Genomic DNA, 8,880 nt, shown 5'->3' with positions numbered 1-8,880 from the left:
AGGTCTTCGAAAAGCAACATGATTGGATTACCTTATTCACAACATTAACCTATGAGATTATGTTCCATTAAATGAAGCTATAAAGAATTGCATAGAAACCTCAATTACAACAATGTAATACCTTAATTTCCTTATTTCACATTTTATGTGATTAATAATCCGGAACAGATTTCAAGTTTCACTAATTAACAATTTTAATAATAAAAGAATCAAAGGCAACCAATCTTTCAGATGGAACTCATCTATTTTCCGAATTCAAAATCATAATCAAAGAAATGTAAAAATCAGACCTTCAAAAACTCATGAAATCTGATGAAATCATAGATGATCAAACAAGATAAATATTCTTGTTTTTGAACCAGCGCCAAACCATGTTTTAATATAAATACCATGTAATGCGGATATCTATTCTTCTTTCTTTCATGATGCTGAATTCCGGCAAGTCGATGGTGAAACGCAGCTGTTATTCTTAACTCCGCATTGTTGTGCTTTTCTACATTACATAATTCCGAAAAGCAGCTGAACGCATTAAATGGTTAAAAAGAACAAGCAATAGCCAACTTTTTACCGAAAAATTATTTGATCATACAAGGTCCAAAGGTATAGAGTAAATGGATTTAGGGTTTAAAAAATAATGTTAGAAAAAAGTTACCATCCCCTGAAACTTTCAGTTCAACTAATCATAGAGCTTCAACCTAAAAATAAAGAACATACCATTATCTTAATAAAATATCAATAACACAATAAGTAAAAACTTAATTTAATCAAGAGTACAAGAGAAAAGATATGATTATCAGGAAAGAGAAAGAAGCATCCTTTTGACCCATACTTGTAATTATCAAACGTCAATATATTAGGAGGAACACCTGAATATATTTTCCGAGCTTAAAAACAACTTGATTAACTAAGATATGCACTTAATGAATCAAATGCTACTAATGATAACAAATTGGAAGATTGACTAAATTCTATTTAATATGTTTTCCAACAGTAATAATTTAGAAACTTAAGCATTTGATGAGTAATAGTTTAGAAATTGAAACATCTGGATGTGTTTATTAAACCCATATGAACTCCCTAACATGCAGTGTAGGTATTTCGGGAAAAAGTAAGCAGAAGTCACATTGAATAGAAGTGAAAAATCGTACTTCTTACCTGCTTAGAAGTTGTTAATTGAAATGGTGGTAGACGGTGAAAATGGTGGAGAGCAAAGAAACCGAAGGTCGTTGGTCAAGATTTTTGTCACTGGTACATTACTTCCGAAAATTCATGTTGACTATATACCTTCCCTTCATGCTTTTAGCCCTTTTAAAGGCTTGATCTAATTATTAAAAAAAAGAACCAACAACTTCAATCATTAGTGCAACCAAATTAGGTGTTATGTAGCTTATTTAAAAAAAAAAGATACATTAAGCTTCTTCATGTATCTGGCAAGGTCGTAAATGTGACAACCCGAAATTTCTATCATGTATAATAGATCAATTCAATCAGAGTTAGACTCATTTCACTATCTTTTAGCATTATTTAGGGTCCATTTGAGTGTTCTAAACCTAGTACAATCAAGGTGGGAGCCTAGAAATGAGATAACACGATCCATATCAAGCAAACTCGGGCCAAACACTCCAACACATGGAGTGTGCGGCCGCACACTTGAGTGTACGGTTACACACAGGTGTGTGTGGCTGCACACCCATCCCAGCCACACACTCCCACCTATATACACCACACTTAGTCATTTTAAACACTTTTCCCACTTCTTTAAAGCTAGAACTCGAAATCCTCTCAAGTATCATCCAAATTTTCACTCCAATCTTCAAACAAGTAAGTGATTCATCCCTTGATTAGCTATTACATGACCATAACTAGCCTTCCCCTTTGATTTGGTCCATGAAAACACCTTTTTGGTGTAGATCTTCAAAAACACCAAGAACACACACTAAGTTTTGGACCTTAATCACCCTCTTCAAGCCTCTATAACGTGTATATACTTGTTATACCTTGTTATATGCTAAGAACACTTGATGGTATGCTTGAAAAGCTCGATTTTATCATCCTCATAAAGGGTGTGTGGTCGCACACCTTCATGGTGGCCGCACACACCCTTTTTAGGTCTTAAAAGGGCAATGAACTCCATATAAGGCTAGAGCATGAAGTGAGAAACCTTCCTAGATGAGTCCTAAGGCCTTAAAATATGTTTTGGCACACTTCATGGGGAGTCTGCGGCCGCACACACACCCTGGCCGCACACACACAAATATGGTGTATATTGACCATACACTCCCTTTAATAGCCATATACCCCCTTATATACAATCGTATATGGTTGTAACACTTCAATATAAGTGTTTGTTGGTTCCTAAGGTGGTCCCAATTCAATAGATAGTTGTTATAAGCACTAATTGTATTCATATATGCGTAATTATATGTTAAATAGGATTCGTTTGTGCTCAAGACTCCAATTGACACCCAACAATCGTATATCGATCTTTCATTCGAGATTACTCACTACAGGTGATTTCATACCCCTTAATCAACCTTTTAAATGTTTTTAAATGATTTTATGGGGGGGGGGGAATACAAGTTGAATCATTATAGTTATAATATCAATCACATGTGATTTATAACTGTCAAACAAATGGATTTACTATACTTTTAACTGTTTTGTCAACAAAACTACTTCAAAATGATTATCAAACTCTTTTACATGTTAAACTCCTTATAAAAACCTTGTTCTTAGTTACCAATTCTATTCTTTAAATTCTTTAAATTTATATATTGTCAAAATCATGTCCAATACATATATACTTATATAATAAGGTTTGAAGGACTTAGGACCGATAATTCGCTTTAATTCCTGTTCCTTGTTTGGTTGTGGACTTAGAGTACCCTGCTGTTTGTCCGAGTTTCGTTTGATCCTTAGTTATATATTATGTATATATGTGTGTGTATAAAGCTTTTATCTCAGATTCCAACACCTTTGGGTAGAAAAGATGTATAAACTTGCTAACTCATTCAAACCACATTTCTACTAAACTATAATAGGTATAGTTTAGAGGTATACTACTTCCTATCTTCTAGTACAATGAAACATACAAAGAGTCAGTTCATTCATGAGTCAATACATACTATTATGAGAAACTAAGAGAATATTATAACGAGAAACTAAGAGAATACCATAACGAGAAACTAAGAGAATACTATAACGAGAAACAAAACATACAATATTCTATACTATACGAGAGAACATACAATACTCTAGTACATACAATTCATACACACTATATACTATACAAAATAACATACTATGATGAGAATCAGAGAGAACATACACCACACTAATACATACAATACATACTAAGATGCTATAGCATGGAACAACTACAGGATCTAATTATACCAATGAATCACTAACTCAATGTTCTAAATAAAAGGTGATAGTTAAATTGGGTATACATGATCATATAACTTTAGTGTGGATGTACACGATGCAACCACCGGTTTTCCAAGTCGCGTTTGGTTCCCAGAATCTTTTGACAGGGAGAGCGTATAGTATGGGAACTAGCCATCACATTATACCTTAATAACCAATTTAAGGTAATCAGCATAGCAGTAGTTATTATAACACAATACTACAGTTCATAAATATTTTCCCCATTACAATTACTTTGTGATCATTTCATATAAATGGTAATGTAAAAGCTATATTTTATTAATAATAGACACATTCGGGAGAAATAATCACTTTTACAATGAATAAACATACAACACATTTGATACCTTGGTAGATGGCTACTTATAGTAGAAAATATAGGATTTTCTAGGAGATACAAACATTTACTTCAAATATTCACAAACTTATATATTCAAACGCTTACAAACATTTTTATACAAACGATGACTGTGACAACCTGAAATTTTCATTCTGAACAAACCATATAGCCAATAGAAGTTGGAACAGTTACAGAGAAATTCCAGACTTTGGGTATAAGTTTGAGTATTTCAGGTTTAACACTTAAGGAGATATTAGGAGAGTGGATGCACTAGGGTTTTGTGCAACACTATCATTCCAATACTCTATGATATTAGAGTTCATTCCTAGAATAAAATAATTTTCTGCCAAAAATCTCAGGACTATAAATAGAAATCTGAGCCATATTCATTCATTAGTAACATTTCCAACTAGAGAAAAGCCATTTTCTCTCTCACGGATCTTCAGGTTTTTATCCAAAATCGTGACTACCTCTCTCTAGTTGTATTATATAACTTAGATTGTGCTTAATAACATCAAAATCATGTCAGAACAGCTAGATCTATGAGTTTACCACCCAAGAACATCTTGGGGAGTAAACTCCATTTTAAGGGCCAAATGGTGCCTAGTCCTTCCTTAAGCCATGAAACTAGTTTGGACTTGTACACTAATGAGTTTAGGGACAGAAAACAACCTCAAAACACTAAGATTTGGGAGGTTACCGCCCAAGAACACTTGGAGAGTAAACTCCTTTATAAGGGCCAAAGTGTGCCCAATGTCCCTCAAATCCTTGGAAATGAAACTAGAAGCTACCATTACATGTTTAGACATCCAAAACAAATAGAATCAAGGGTTGAAAGTGAGTTCACGGCCAAGGAAGTTCTTGGGCCGTGAACTCCATATTAGGGTGCCAAAATGCCCTAAAGACCTTCATTAAGCCAAGAGACAAACATAGCACCTTACCTTGATGTGTCTAGGACCCAAAACAATAAAAATATCAAAACCCATGAGTGTTTACGGCCGCAAACACATGACCAAATGGTCCATGGGCCGTGAACTCAAGTTAAGGGTGTTTTGATGCCACAAACACTTCCAAAGGCTTAGGCTTGAAATTAGAATGCTTCCTTAGGACCTTTAGCACCCTCATAAACATAAATGGCCATGAGTTTACGGTAGTAAACTCATTTGGGCCGTGAACTCCTTAGAACTTCAAAGAAAGTGGGTTCTTCATCCTAAATTAGAGCTAAGGTCCCTAAATCATTCCCTAGCCTTCAAACTTGCATTCCCACATGAGTAGCCATGATTTTACGGTTGTAAACTCCTTTGGGCCGTGAACTCATGGTAGTAAACTCATGTGAGCGCCTTTATACCTTCCTATGTTGAATCACATGTGATTCCAACATTTGGTCAAGGTGTTTCCTAGTCCCGGAAGGTGTTTTCCTTTAATATAGATATTATAAACACTATACTCATGTCAATATGTATCCTTATATTTCATTTAGGAGTTATTGTGTCTCGGGATTTCATTCGTGGAACTTCTCATCCCTACACACATACCCGTTAGAACCACCCACAACAGTTGAGTTCATACCCCTAAATCAATGTTTTAAATGTTTTTAAATGCTTTAATGGGGGGGAATACAATTAGAAGACAGTATGTTATTAAATCACTCTTATGTATTTTATAACTGTGTTTTAACCCAGTAGATTTCACGTACTTCAAAATGTGATACATGAAATGGTTTTCTATCTTAAAATACCTTGATAACAAAAGTATTAGTTTGAAATGTTTATTCAAATGACATCAAGTCACTCTTAATTATTGTTCAAAACTCTTAGATATCTTACAAAACTATTACTTTTACCTTCTTGAACAAAACTATACTTATACACTTATGTTCATATAAATGTTTTGAGATTATAGTTTTCATACTTCATTTAGTTTTCCTACACTATTGTGTAGCGAGGGTGTATAAACCTACTTGAACAACCAATTACCTTTCAGTTAATTATCATAGGGATAGTTAGAAGATACAAAACATTATTCCTATTACAAGGAATCACACAAGAGTCAGTTCATTTATGAGTCTATACCAATTCATTATCTGATATATGAGTACGTTTACATATGCTTACATGATACATGAATAGCTTACATGAGTACCTTTACGTAGATACATTTACCTGTGTATACTTACATGAATACTTGTATCTCGATTTGCAACGATGATTTATTAGTACCTTCTGAGTAAATTTTCCTGCCTATCCCTAGTACCTCGGGATATCTAGACGGGACCCTATCCCTAGTACCTCGGGATATTTAGACGGGACCCTATCCCCATTACCTCAGGATATTTAGACGGGACTAACCATTCCGAATCCCAGCTGATTAGCACTAGTGGTTGATGAACATCTACGGATGCCTAAGGTTATTACATATACTAGGAGTACCTTTACGGGACTAACCCTTCCTCCGCCCTGCTGCTGCTACAGAGGACAATTGGACAATCTTCGGATGTCCATTAGGTTATATATGTCGTGTTAGCCCTAGTACCTCGGGATAACCCTTACATATGTCGTGTTAGCCCCAGTACCTAGGGATAACACTTACTTTAGTACATTTTCCTATTTACTGTATTTTGTGATAGGTTATACATTTCACTTACCGCGATGTCGTATTAGTCCCAGTACCTCGGGATAACACTTACATTAGTACTTTTTCCTGTTTACTTTATTTTGTGATAAATTCACATAAACGATGAGTTAGACTAAGTACTTTTGTACTAGTCAATAGAAAGGAAAAACTATCATTTTACTTACAGAACATTCGGGTCTTTGTAGAAGACTACATTTTATACTAGTAGGAAATAAGGGATTTTCTAGGATTTTCAAACTTATATCAATTGTTTCATTTAAAGATTTACAAGACATTCATAACAGTTTTCCCAAAACAAGACAATGACACTTAAATACATATGAATTCACCAGCCATAGGTTGATTCTCGCTTTCAAAATAACTTATATTCTTAGATCACCAGTTAGCCAGGTATGATGTCCAGGCCTTAAGAAGACGGAGCACAGTCAAGACCCATCTTATTTTGATTATTTATGTTATTATTGTACATTAAGAAAGAACACACATGTATTAAAACTTTACTTTTAATGCAATGGATGATGTTGTTGCTTGTTTACTACTTTACATTGTTATGATACTATACATGACGTCCTCCACCCCGGAACATTTCCGCCGTTCTTGGTTTTGGGGTGTGACAGATTGGTATCAGAGCACTATTTATAGTGAATTAAGTATATCACCCATAAAAGATATACTAACTATAAATACATTGGGATTAAAACACTCTGTCTAAGATTATATACTTTTAAATAATAACATATTTAACAAAGTATACATGTCTGCATTGACACTAAAATCTGTGTCACAATGACAAGAACAAAAGTATTGCGATTGTTGAATATCACAGGTAAGCTCGGGGATGTATGGTCAGTCTTGGGAGTGGCATAGCTTGATCAACTATGTTGTTCCGAGGAGTGATTAGCACATGCCCCAGAATGGTTGTGATATGGCAACAAGTCTAAAAACTTACCAACATTACCATAATGAGAACATTATAATAGAACCTAAGTCTAAAATACCATAGGGGTGTTTTGTGTTACTATAAGTACTTTATACTTGAGAACTAAAGCGGGATCTTCATTTCCAAGTTAATAGTTGCTAAGTGGATACACTAAAGTTATATGTAACTAGGATGTTATAGACTTAGAATCGGTGAAATTTTGCTTTACCCCTATTCCTTGTGAATTTGGAGTTGAGGTCACTTATTCGAAGGCCTATCATGTGTTGATTACATATAACTGGTATGCACGTTGTAAATAACGATGTAACTAATGAAGATTTCCTAAATAATTATCTAGATAATTCGTCTAATAATTATTTTCTTACCCCAAATTCTCGCATAGATAACATGGCTGGATTCAATCCCCACGGCAACCTGTTCCTTCCTGTCACACCCCAAAACCAAGAACGGCGCAAACGTTTTGGGGCGGAGGACGTCATGTAATGTATCACAACACAGTAAAAGTAAACAAGAAAGAAACATCATCCATTGCATTAAATATATAATTTTAATACAAGCGTGTTTTGTACAGTTATAGACAACAAAAATAATGTAAATCAAAATAATAAGATGAGTCTTGGATGCGCTCCATCTTCTCAAAAGTTGGCATCGGTACCTGTCTACTGATGACCTGAGAATACAAGTTATTTTGAAAGAGTTTATCAGCATTAAGCTGGTGAGTTCATAAGTATTTTAGTGTCGGTGTTTGTATCAAAACGTTTGAACATAGTTTTAAACCATAGTTTGTAAACATTGGTGATAAAAGTATGTGAATCTTTGTGCGTGTTTGTAAAAGTTTGAATCTCTCAGAAAAACCCATATTTTCTAAGTAAAGTAGCCTTCTACCAAGGCTTAACTGTTTTGTACGTTCGTTTATCGTAAAAGTGTGTAATTTTCCCAAGTGTAACTATCATTATCAAAATATAGTTTGTACATTATTGTTTAAGTGAAATGATCACAAAATGTATATAAAGGATAAATTACCATAGTACTGTAGTGTTGTATTATAGGAATTACTGTTGTACTAACTACCTTAAACCGGATTTATATTAAGGTAACATGTGATTAATTGTACCATACTATCAACTGGATAAACAACGACAAATGTAGGTCGTAAAAAGAAATGACGTTTGGCACCCGCAGACCTGCAGGTCCGGCTGTAGCTAGCAGCAAGGTGTAGGATAGTCAATCCAGTATAGATCTATATGCAAACTCATGCTCTCCCTCCAAGAGACTCTGGCTACAACTCGGTCCATGACATTTAAGGCATGCTCCGATACAGTGGATCACAATTTTGTCAATGTATATATGTATATGTAATGTATTGTTACTTGTTCTAGTATCGTTGTATAAGTTCTCTTTCTAGTATAGTTGTATATGTTCTTTCTCTAGTATAATTGTATATGTTCTTCTTCTAGTATAGTTGTATATGTTCTTATAGTAGTAATGTATATGATCTCATAGTAATGTAATGTATACGTTCTCATAGTACTAAGTA

Source organism: Lactuca sativa, chromosome 4, assembly GCF_002870075.4.
Source record: "Lactuca sativa cultivar Salinas chromosome 4, Lsat_Salinas_v11, whole genome shotgun sequence".
NCBI classification, from domain to species: Eukaryota; Viridiplantae; Streptophyta; class Magnoliopsida; order Asterales; family Asteraceae; genus Lactuca; species Lactuca sativa.
The sequence above is the reverse complement of the archived record's forward strand: the minus strand, read 5'-3'. Positions refer to the sequence as shown.